Genomic DNA, 12320 nt, shown 5'->3' with positions numbered 1-12320 from the left:
ATCCTCTCACTCGGGGGCTTAGCTGCAGTCCAAGCACTCGCCTAAGTTTATCAAAATCCTACCGAGTGGTAAGCCAGCCTTCCACTCGGAGGCTTAGCTGCAGCCTCGTGCTCGCCTAAGTTACAAAAATCCTACCGAGTGAAGAGCAATCCTCTCACTCGGGGGCTTAGCTGCAGTCCAAGCACTCGCCTAAGTTTATCAAAATCCTACCGAGTGGTAAGCCAGCCTTCCACTCGGAGGCTTAGCTGCAGCCTCATGCTCGCCTAAGTTATAAAAATCCTACCAAGTGAAGAGCGATCCTCTCACTCGGAGGCTTAGCTGCAGTCCAAGCGCTCGCCTAAGCACAGGCACCTTGTTTTGAACCTGCAAAGGACATTTTGAGCCGAAGGCAATCATATTCAAGCGCCAAATTCAAGTTTGAATCGATGTCTAAAGGAACCGAAAGTGCTCAGGCGTCAAGCCTGTTAAAGTTTGTCGGATACAATTCCACTCGGCATACCGAGGCAAATTTAAAAGAGTCGAGCCAGAAGAAGTTTTTTACCCCTCCTGTGGAGGGCTGGAAGGTGCGACGAATTCATCAAGGTCAATTCCGTCGGCGATCCGAGTGGCAGCTGCAAGGAAAGTCTCCATAAAAGACCTGAAGTCGTGCTTCTTGGTATTGGCCACCCGAAGAGCCGCCAGCTTCTCCTCTCGTGCATCTTTGCAGTGGACTCGGGCCAGACACAGAGCGACATCTGCACCACACCGAGCCGAGGACTTCTTCCATTCCTGCACTCGACCAGGGATCGTGTTCAAGCGGGCCATTAATGACTCAAGGTCATTCTGAAGTGTCTCCTCAGGCCAGAGCGTCGAGTCGATGCGAGATGTGGCGGCCTTCAGCCTTGCGAGATAATCCACGACAGCTGCAACGCGAGACTCCAGTCGGAAAATATCCATGGCAACCTCGTCATTCACCGGAGAATTGACAGGGTCAAGGTTTGGCTCCAGTCGGCTGGTTTCTTCTTCAAAGTTTTGACAAAATTCTGCAAGGGTGATCACTAAATCAAGGGGATAGTCGAATGGAAGAAGCCACAGTCAGAAATATTTGCCAAACATGGAGGTTTACCTTCGAGCATAAGAAATAGCTTTTTGGCAAAGCCACTCAGGAAGGCCTCCAGCGCAGTCTTCTTCTCAGTCAATTTGCTGACTTGATCGGTCAAGGCAGCTTTGTCAGTTCTCAGTCGACTGACTTCTTTGTTGGCAATCCCAAGAGCAGTTTTCAGGTTGGTATTGTCTTGTTCAAGCTTGGTGACTGAAGCTAACTTCTCGTCAGCAAGCTTGATCTTCTCAGCTAGCTCAAGGTCTTTCTTCTGCTGGGCCTCCCTTACCTTACCTGCAAGACACAGCAAGATCAGATGTTGAAACAAGCAAGAGGAAAAGCAGTCGTCAAGGTCTCACCAAACATACCTTCAGTCTCCTCCTTCGCCTTTGTCAGCTTCTCCTGAACCAGCTTCAAGCTCAGCTCGACTTGAGTATGTTTCTGTTCTAGCTCTGAGTAGCGAGCCACAAGATCACAGGAGTTCTGCGAAGAACCAATCGACTAAACGTCAAAAATAATTCACTTCCGAGTGAAAAAGGGAAAAACACACGTTTCTAAGACTACAGCCGAATACAAGTATTCGACCGTAGTCTCGGGGACTACACCCAGTGGGTGCACTCAGCGTGCCCCCACTAATCCTGTCGAAGACAAAGTCGACCAGTCGACCTCAAAAAAAAAAAACAGTGTGCGAGACGCATTATCTAAGACTGTGATCAACTGCAAGCAGTCGACCACAGTCTCGGGGACTACACCCAGTGGGTGCACTCAGCGTGCCCCCACCGGTTTGCGAAATCCAGTCGACCAGTCGACTGATAGAAAGATTGACATTATAAAGCCTAAGGCCGACTGCCAGCAGTCGACCTTAGCCTTGGGGACTACACCCAGCGGGTGCACTCAGCGTGCCCCCGCTAACACGGAGTTTATTCGACACTCCCAGTGGGTGACTAATATAAATCCCGGAAAAGAAAAGTTTTTGGTAGCATATCCAGCAGAACAAACAGCAGTCGACTGACCTGGACATTGCTTTGGAGGGCAGAGCTGGCGTCATAAGCTGCCTGGCTCGCATCCCGGATGGTCTTCAGCTGCTCCATCATGAGTCCCGCCTGGCGTATCGCCTCCTTCGCCGCACCAGCTTGGTCCTCTGGGACGTGGTGAGTCGTGAAGAGGGAGGGCTGCTGAGCACTCGTCAGTGGAGTCGCGAAGGTCACCGTGTGTCGAGTGGTGTTCTCTCCCTCCACAGTCAGAATTTCAGGCGCTGACACATCCTGAGGCACCTTGCTGGCGGACGCTTTTCGACTCCTCCTGTGCTTCAGCGGCTCTTCATCCTCATCATCATCAGGAAGATCGATAACAGTGTTGGGTGGAGCTGCAGAGAAGGGTCAGGATCAGAGATCGCGAGTCAGTCGACTAAGAATGGTATTAAGAACACAGCACCTGGATTCGAAGTTGCGGCATCCTCCATCTCGTGGTCATCGGCCCGGGCCGAGGTCTCAGAAGTAGCAGCACTGCAACTCCAAAGGATCAGTCGACTAACATCAGTGTCGACCAGAGATAAAGTTCGCATAAGAATAAGAAAATATGAGCAACACAATTACCCTGAAATGGTGGGGATGGACACCTTCATCTTCGGCAAGAGCTTGGTCGGCTTCGATGAAGCCGCCCTGGGCTGCTTCGGCGCCTTTTCAGTCGGCGCCGGAGAGGTGGTCCGGGGGCGCTTGGTCGACTGGGTGGCGGTCGCAACCCCCTTACCACGTTCGGTCGAAGGGTCGTGGACAAGCTTTGACCGCCTTTCTGAGCGCGGTGGAACGACCTCCTCTTCCTCTTCTTCCTCGTCCTCGATGTCATCTTCATCACCTTCATCATCATCATCGTCGTCATCATCCCCTGCAGCATCCGAGTCCCATTCCTCCTCTTCCTGGCTCTCGCCCCCGCTCGCCTCGCCCCCGCTCGCCTCGCCCCCGCTCGCCTCGCCTTCCTCAGTCGAAGCTTGTGCCCCATTGGGCATCGAGTATAGCTCGGTGAAGGCCTAGCAGTCGCCCAAACAAGGATCAGTCGACCAATCGACAGGGTTAGCAGAAATGAATACGACAAGGACAATGGAAAGCAGAGCAAGTGTACCTTGTTTGGGATGCTGTCGTGGTCGAGTGGAGGAATTCTTCTGGCTCCGCGCGGGTTGTCCCTGTTTCCGGTAACGGCTGCCATCCATCTCTCCAGAGTGACATCGTCGACTTCTTCTGGATGGACTCTAGTCTCGTCTTCGGGCCCGCAGTACAACCACATGCAGTGGCTCCTGAACTGGAGAGGCTGGATGCGACGCTTGAGGAAAACCTCCAGGAGGTCCATGCCTGTCACACCGTCCCGAACCAGCTGCACCACGCGCTCCATCAACATCTTCACGTCGGCTTTCTCCTCCGGAATCAGCTTCAGAGGGGAGGGCTTGTTCACTCGGTCCATGGTAAACGGAGGGAGTCCACTCGACTGCCCTGGCGTCGACTGGACCTGGCAGTAGAACCAAGTCGACTGCCAGCCCCTGACGGACTCGGGAAAAGACATGGGCGGGAAGGTGCTATTGTTCCTCACCTGAATCTCCAGGCCCCCACACATTTGGACGACTCGGGTCTTCTCGTCACCTGGGCTCGCCTTCTTCACGGTCTGAGAGCGACACGTGAAGATACGTTTGAACAAACCCCAGTGCGGTCGACAGCCCAAGAAACCCTCACACATGGACACGAATGCAGCAAGGTAGGCAATGGAGTTTGGGGTAAAGTGGTGGAGCTGCGCTCCAAAGAAATTCAAGAAACCCCGGAAGAAAATGCTCGGTGGCAAGGAAAACCCCCGATCGACATGAGTGGCCAGAAGCACACACTCACCCTCTTCTGGCTGTGGCTGCCATTCCTTCCCCGGCAACCTCGCAGCTCCGTGAGGGATCAAGCCCTCGTTGGCCATGTCGAGGAGGTCCTTCTCCGTGATGGTCGACTGGATCCAGTCGCCTTGGACCCAGCCTTTCGGCAGGCGGGATCTGGACGAAGATCCTCGGCGGCTGGTGGATCTCCCCTTCGCCTTCTCCGATGCCGACGCCTTCTTGGCACGCTCCAGCGCCGCCGTCTTCTCCTTGGCCATGGTCTCCGGTGAGGTGCACGAAGGGAAGTGGCGCGGAGACGAGAGCGGGCACGCTGAGCAGGGAGGAAGGGAGCAGAGGGAGAGAGGGAGAATGCTGAGGCGCAGCACAGAAATCATCGCCGGGCACATTTATAAGGTCCCTTCCGAGTGGCTGACGTGTGGGCCCGGTCGATCTAATCATATCTGTGAGCAGTTATGAGGACTGGATACGTGGCGAAAAAGGCGGCGCGGAGATCGAGGCGTCTACGCCCCGTCCCATCCGAACGCCGCGGTCTGCCCCGCTTCGCGCGCGCCCCCAAATTTCGCACCCCGCAGAATCCGCGAACAACAAATCAGTCTGTCAGACACGGTGATCCCGGCGATCCGTCGCTCGGAGATCGACGAAGCTCGAAAGATCACTCGACGCAAAAATAGAATGGATCGAGTCGACCGAAGACGAATTGCTCCCTGTCAACGAAGAGATTCTTCGATCCAGAACAGCGCACAACTAGAGCGCAAAGGTTAATCGGAAACGACATCAACTCCTTCTTCACTCAAAGCCTCAATCCATTCGGGGGCTAATGATGGGGTTATGTACCTAGGGTAGGGTCACGGACCTGTCCCAAGTAACTTACCCTAGGACATCCCTAGAAGAGGTCGCCTTCCAGTCGACCAACGAGGACTCACTCGACCAACGAGGACACACTCGACTGGCCTGAAGGACTCGACCACGAAGACGCACTCGACCACCAGGAGGTCAAGAGGCACTCTGCACCGCAACGGTCTGTAATTAAGTAGACTTTATGATAGTAAAGGCACTTTATGTGGGGCGTTACCAGTAACGCCCCAGACTTAACTCACCTTAAACCTTCCCCTACGTGGGCTGGCTGGGGTCCTAGCGCACTCTATATAAGCCACCCCCCTCCACAGGCAGAAGGGTTCGGCACCTGGTAATCCATACATTCATAATCCACTCGACCGCCTCTGGGCTCCGAGACGTAGGGCTGTTACTTCCTCCGAGAAGGGCCTGAACTCGTACATCCTTTGTGCTTACAACCTCTCCATAGCTAGGACCTTGCCTCTCCATACCTACCCCCCACTCTACTGTCAGGCTTAGAACCACGACAGATACCACTGTCCATCTAATAACCATCAAACCACAGATTGGTACTCTCAGTTTTTTCTCCCATGTGCCTATACCGATCTATCTATTTCTATCCATTAGAGGTCTCTATCCATTCATAATTCACATTCCTAGATGTAGAGGTCTTAGCACGTGCAAGCAACCAATTTGACATATTTCAGTTTTTTCATGCATATACTCATCACCATACAAGTATGATCCTCCAGCTTTTGGTCTCCACCATCTATATCTACACGAACATCATCTCTCCGCAAATATCCTACTGTTAGTTGAATGTGAATTGCTATTTTTAAGTTGACATTTTTTACATTATTTTTTATCTAACCATTACTTCAATATGCAATCTACTACTTGGTATTTAAAGTTAGAAAGTTATGCTTACCTTCTGCTCCAACCTTTCAGTCATAATTATATGTTTTATGTAGAGCTAGCGTGCGTGATGTTTTTATGTAGAGGTAGCATGTGCTCCACTGATGAGTGATACACACGGTTCTTGATAATAAGTCAAATCATGTTTCTATTCACAGATGGACAAATCGTTGCTGCATCATATACTTGATTGAGCGTGCTTTCGGTGATTTTTGGAGCAGACAACAAGATACAAGTTGTATTAAGAATGTCATGCTCGGTTTTCTACACTTTACTACATATGCAGTGTACTTCAACATTTTTATCATTCCATAGAGTTATTGCAGGTAACGATTCTAAGAGATTATTTGGTAATCATGCACTTCTCCGTAATGGTGGCAAAGGTAATCTTAAGTTATTAAAGATATTTGTATTGAACCACCCCCATAGTTTTCATACTAAATGTAACAAGATAAAAAATTATTTCCAAGGAACACTTTCATCTAGTAATCATATTATTTCATCTGCTAGGTAATCACAATGGGTTCCGTCTACTAAAATTACGCGAGGGAAACTTGCAGAGAGATATATAGTACCTCAAATATTCATGTTTCGTCTAGTTACATGTGTACCTTTGTAAATAACCCTAATATGCGTGCTACTCTTCCATGACCAATTAATGTGACATAATGGGTTAACATTTTAATACAAGTGTACGCAGACATGTATGCTATTGCAGTAGTAACCAACCTATTTTATCACACACAAAAACTACCTATTATTTATTAGTTATCAATGCACTGGACACTACGTGAGTTAAAAATTGATAAATATCATTTTCTTAACCATCCTCCATTCATAGTTCATAACTTCTTTTATTGGTTCATTGCAGTTGTTTATCTTTGATATACACAGTGGAATAATGTTTGAGTTGTCCATCATTATTTACAAAATAATATTGTGGAAGTTTTTTTTTCTCTTCAACTTGAGAAGCAGTAAGGAAATATTCTTTAGACGTATAATACCTGTAAGATTTTATTTTATTTCTGATATATATGAACATGTCAACTATCTGAAAAGTGTACTCTTGGACCATGTTATAGGTTCATTATCTAGGAAGTGGTTCATTATGGCTCATACAAATAAAAATATCAAATATTGATCCTAAAAAGGCGTGAAAAAATTCTCTCCTGGAATTGTGATATTTTATTTAGCATGATAACTGTACTGTTTCCTAACCCATAACGAGATCATCCAGTACATCATAAATTTATTTTCAATCACTTCAAAGTCCGAACACAATAAAGATAGTACCCTGACATTTGCGAGGGCCTCTCTGCTAGTTGTTATAAATAGCTGGTTATGCAAAATAGCGGCGGTCCTTCAAATCAACTATAGCGGGGCCATAGCCAGCTACTTCATAACTTTTTTGAAGAATTGTAAATGAATCCTATAGCCTATCATTTAGCGGCACCCTGCTCAAACCGCTATATTGGGCCTATAGTTGGGCTATAGCCAGGTATTTAAAAGTTTGGTCTGCACAAACAACCACATTGTGTGTGTGGTACTACCTCCGTCCTGGTTTATTGCCTCCCTTTATAATTTGTGTCAAATTTTGACCAAATATTTAACTAACAAACTGTTAATGCATGTCAACAAAAATGATGTCGTTGGATTCGTATTTGAACAAAGTTTCTAATGATATAATTTTTAGTGACATGCATGGACATTTTATTAGTTAAATTTATAGTCAAAATTTGGCACAAACGACAATGGGACCAATAAACAAGGACAGAGGTAGTAAGTAACTTTCGAAGTGAAATTAAATATTGAATATTTATATTTTTATCTTCAAACAAAAACTAGAAAAGAAAAAAGAATCTGCACAAACAGGCATGGTGTAAACATTGGATGAGGACAGCGCAAGTCGTCCAGATTTGGCAGCGGTTTCATTCTGGTAGTAGTACTCACTACTCCTAATTGAAGCGAGTTTGATTGTCAAATGTTTGATATCATTGCTACTCCTAATTGGAGGGAAGTAGGTGTGGTGTGGAGCGCTGCACCGCATCAACTTGAGGGGCCCTGTCCCAAATCAGTGTTGCTGCACCGCGGCATGCAGAGGAAATTTCTTCAACTAGTACAGTGCATTCGGATCCAAGTACTAAGTCGTACGAACTCGATTAGGTAAGTACTCTAGTACTTACTCTTACTCATGTTTGTAACTAGTTTGTTGATGAAACGTTTGAAATTCTTTGCAGCGCTGACTGCTAGCACTAGCTTTGCATCTTGCTGTGTTTGCTTTGTACGTACTAAAAGAGTAGTACAACCTTGTTCCTCTCTTTGTGTGGGTTCAGTCCTCGATCAAGCTTAAATAGTTAGTACTACTGACAACAGCTCTGTTTGTTTTTTTGAACACAACAGCAGCTCAATTACTGTTCTCTTATTAACGAGTATAGTATAGTAGTCCACATCCTAGGCAGCACCGCCACCCCACCGCCGGCCGTCTAGTGAGCATCTCGGTCCCATTTCTGCCCCCAGCCCGCCCGATTCACGCCAGACCTTACCAGGTCGGCCCCATCCCTTGAGCTCGCGTTCATCCACGGAGCTCGCTAGGTCGGCCCGTTCCCCAAGCTAACCAGGTTCACCTCGTGCAGCCTAGCCTGTCTCCCCTCCCTCTTCCAGCCATTCTAGAGATGCCCCCCAAATGAGCTCCTTCAGCCGGCCCAAAGTGCAGCCGAACAGGCTAACGAGGGAAGCCCGTTCTGCAGATTTTCAGAAGCTAGGAGCGGTTCTAAGTATGCCCTAGATCAACTAGGAACGACCCTTTGGTCTTAGACGAATCTAATCCGCTGTGCTGATTGACAGAACGTTGATACAAGCACATCAGATTGATTACACAGAGAAGGCATGGTTGCCTCGCAAAGAGAAATGCAATATTTTGTTGCTTGGCACCCTCTGATTCGTGTGCAGAAAGGAGTATTTACCAAGCAAAATTTTGCAAGTGTCTTCCAATCCCACAAAAATGTATCACGATACTCACTCTCTTGCACCAACACTTGGGTAGAGGCAAATTTGCACTTTGTAGTGATACTTGCAACATCGTCGAAACTTGGGTTAGAAGCAATGACATTTATAATACCCTGCTAGCTGTACTTGTCTAGTACCGCTTCATCGGGCAATGATCTATGAATCATTGATAATAGTACTTCTCTTGCCAATGAATTTAATCTACTCTATTACATCTCCAACAGCGTTCCACATGACAACCATGTGCCGTTTTCAGTTTCACTCAACAATCTTGGAAATAAATATGTGACTGGTTAATCAGACAAAAGAGAAAAATAATAAACTACATTTAAAGAGAAGAACATCTAACAATTGATTCCGTAAAGTCAAAAATTGCAACAAGTGAAAAAATAGCGCGTTATAGCAAAATAGCGCCGCCCTTAAAATCCGCTATCAGCGTGATACAAGCAAGACATTGTATACCGATTTATTTAGCGAGACATTGCTCAGAAGGCTATAACGCAGTATTAGCAGCGCTAGAGCCACCTATTTTTTCACTGATTGCAATTGGTAGTTAAAATAGCATACCTAGGGGGTAAAAAAATCACAAATGTTCTACATTAGATATAGCTGCACTCTAATTCCAAGTTAAAATATCCTTCAAGTTAGGAATCTTAGTCAACACCCCCTTCTTACCGCCTCTTTGCCACAACCGTTGGTGCAAGAACTCAAAGGAACGTTCAGGGCGTCTAGATCCCACACCTAGTATCCATTCCACGTTGTCCTTCCTCGCATTCCTTCCATCTCCTTGGGCCCATTGATATAGCATATTGGATCAAGCTGCCCGCCTTTTCTCTAAAGTCCACCCCAGCCAGCAACCACCATCGTTAACTAAATTAGATGACTAATATAACGTCTCACAATTATTTGATGGTAGACTGTTGCGTTGATAATTATAGTGCCCTAATTTTTTCAAGGTTGTCGAGATACTAGCTAGGGCATTGGTTGTGATAGCGCCGTTGAAAACAAAATGATGATGGTTATGAAAACTAACCTTGAATCATGAATATTCCACTACATCGATTTGTTCATTCTTTTCTCTGAAAAGGAGGTTGAGACCCATAACCACCGCGTCAATGTGATGCACACAAACATTACTATTAAAGTTGATGTTAGAAAATGACGCAAAAAAATGAACAAATGGAGAGGAATTTGTTTATTTACAATCATCAAATGTACACAAAAACTTGTGGAATATTGTGGGAGCATCTCAATCCTCCATACAGGAGACCCCGCGTTTATATGTTGATTTAGAAGGAGAGACGTCTCCTGAAGTTACAAGATGCAGTCATTGGAACAACCGATAGATACAATCGGGATAGGGAGAAGAGATAGAAATATAAAAGGAAAAAAATCAAGGGTAGTCTCTATCAAGCTTCTTGTATGTAAGACCTTTGTGAATCCATCTGCAAGCTGGTCCTTCGAAGAAATAAATCTAATTTCTAATTAATTTTTTGCAACTCTTTCTTGGACAAAATGAAAGTCTATCTCAATATATTTAGTTCGGTATGAAAACTGGGTTGGCAGATAAATAAGTCGCACCAAGATTATCACAGAAAATACAAGGAGTATGAGCTTGTCACACTCCAATTATTTCAGTGTCGATGTGTTTGCATCGTTATCTTGTTGAAGGCATTGTTCGGATATGCTTGGACTTATTCTTCCAGGTGAAAACTTAGAATCTGGTAGTTGGTGATTGGATATGGTGACGATAACGCTTGAGCGCCGTTCCCTTCTTGAAGGCGTTGTTGTCAAAGAACATTGTTGTCCTTATGGTGTCACAAGATGGTTGGTGCGGACATGGTCGTTGTTTGTACTTTGCTGATCGATGTTGATTTCTTTGGGGTTTTGTCTGTTTCTTTTTGCTAAGGCATAGCTTTGGTCTTGCATGACATTGCTATATGCCGTGTGTTTATTTGTGTGGGCGTGTTCTTGTTGGCTATGAGCATCCTAGCTATGCAGAGGGTGTGTGTGTTCTCATTGTGTTTGTATCCTTTTGATGTTTTATCTTGAGTTAATAAAATCTACCATTTATCAAAAAAAAGTTCATTTAGTATAGACTGAACCCAAATTACTTCAGCTATAGCATTTGCTAATGCCTTATATTCTGCATATGTACTGGACCTGAAAATAGTAGCTTGTTTCTTTGCACACTATGAATTAAATTGGGTCCACAGAAAATGGCAAATCCCCATGATGATCTTGTATCATCCAAGCAACCAGCCTAATCAGCATCAGAAAAAGCACTAATACAAATAGAGGAGGATCTGTGAATTGCTAGGCCAGTATTCACTATATTATTTACATACCTCGGAATACGTTTTGTTGCTACCGAGTGAGCTATATTAGGTGCATGTAAAGATAGACTTACTTTATTTACTACAAGAGAAATGTCAGGTATAGTATGAGTTAAATACTGAAGTGCACCAACTATAGTTCTGTAGCTGGTACTATCTTCCTGATTCAGGGGTTCTTGTTTTGTCAGAGATAGTGTTTCTGTACTAGACACATGACTTGGTGAAGGTTTACATCCCTGCATGTCAACTATGTTTAACAAATCAGTCATACGTTTCCCTTGTGATAATTGAATACCATCTTTAGTTTTCTTTACTTCAATGTCTAAGAAGTAATGAAAATCTCCCAAATATTTATGATCAAAGTCTGACCTAAGATCTTTTAACAATGTTGTTATTGCTTCATCGAATGAGCTAGTCACAATGATAGCATCAACATAAATTGGAACAAAGATGGAAGTTTGAAATTTTGTGTAAATAAAAAGTGAGGTGTCAGACTTTGATGGAACAAAGCCAAGTGCTTGTAGTTTCATACTTAACCAAGACTAACATGCTTGGGTGGCTTATTTCAGTCCATACAAAGCCTTGTCAAGCTTGCACACATGAAAGGCGCATTTTTATTCTTGTCTGAGATTCAATCCCCTGGAAACAACAATGGATAGCACAAGATGAATAGTTGCAACCTTAACAACATGACTAAAAGTGTCCTCATAATCAATAATGTTGCTTAAAACCTTTTGCTACTGGTCTTGCTTTGTAATGATCAATAGTACCATCTAATTTTCTCTTGGTCCTGTAGACCCACTTGCAGTCAATTAAATTTGTACCTTCATGATAAGGAACTAAGTGCCACATCTTGTTTCATCGCCTTTTTCCCACGTGTATCTGCAACTGCTTCACCCAAAGTATTTGGTTCACTGGATTCACCTGTTAAACACGTTAAAGCATATCTGGAAATATTTTTGAAATTAATTCGGTTGATGACCCCCCTTTGCAGTCGTGTTCTTGGTGGTGTAAGCGTTACTTTAGCAGACGTGGGCGCAATAGATCTAGGACCTGCTGTAATGGATCCCAATGGAGATCCGGGTGCCCCAGCGGCATTAGGTCCTGAAGCGGATTCCTCCATGTCCATAGAGGCCGCAGCCTGCCTGGCCTCGGGAATAGGCTTGTCCACTCGGCTAGGCCGACTATCGGGCACAATGTCGTGGGCAGCTAGCGTGGGAGTCGCGGTTTGCTGCATTGCCTCTTCTGACTGGTCCACCTGACACAAAGGCGAGCCGACGCGGGATCC

This window comes from Triticum aestivum, chromosome 4A (genome assembly GCF_018294505.1).
Source record: "Triticum aestivum cultivar Chinese Spring chromosome 4A, IWGSC CS RefSeq v2.1, whole genome shotgun sequence".
NCBI classification, from domain to species: Eukaryota; Viridiplantae; Streptophyta; class Magnoliopsida; order Poales; family Poaceae; genus Triticum; species Triticum aestivum.
The sequence above is the reverse complement of the archived record's forward strand: the minus strand, read 5'-3'. Positions refer to the sequence as shown.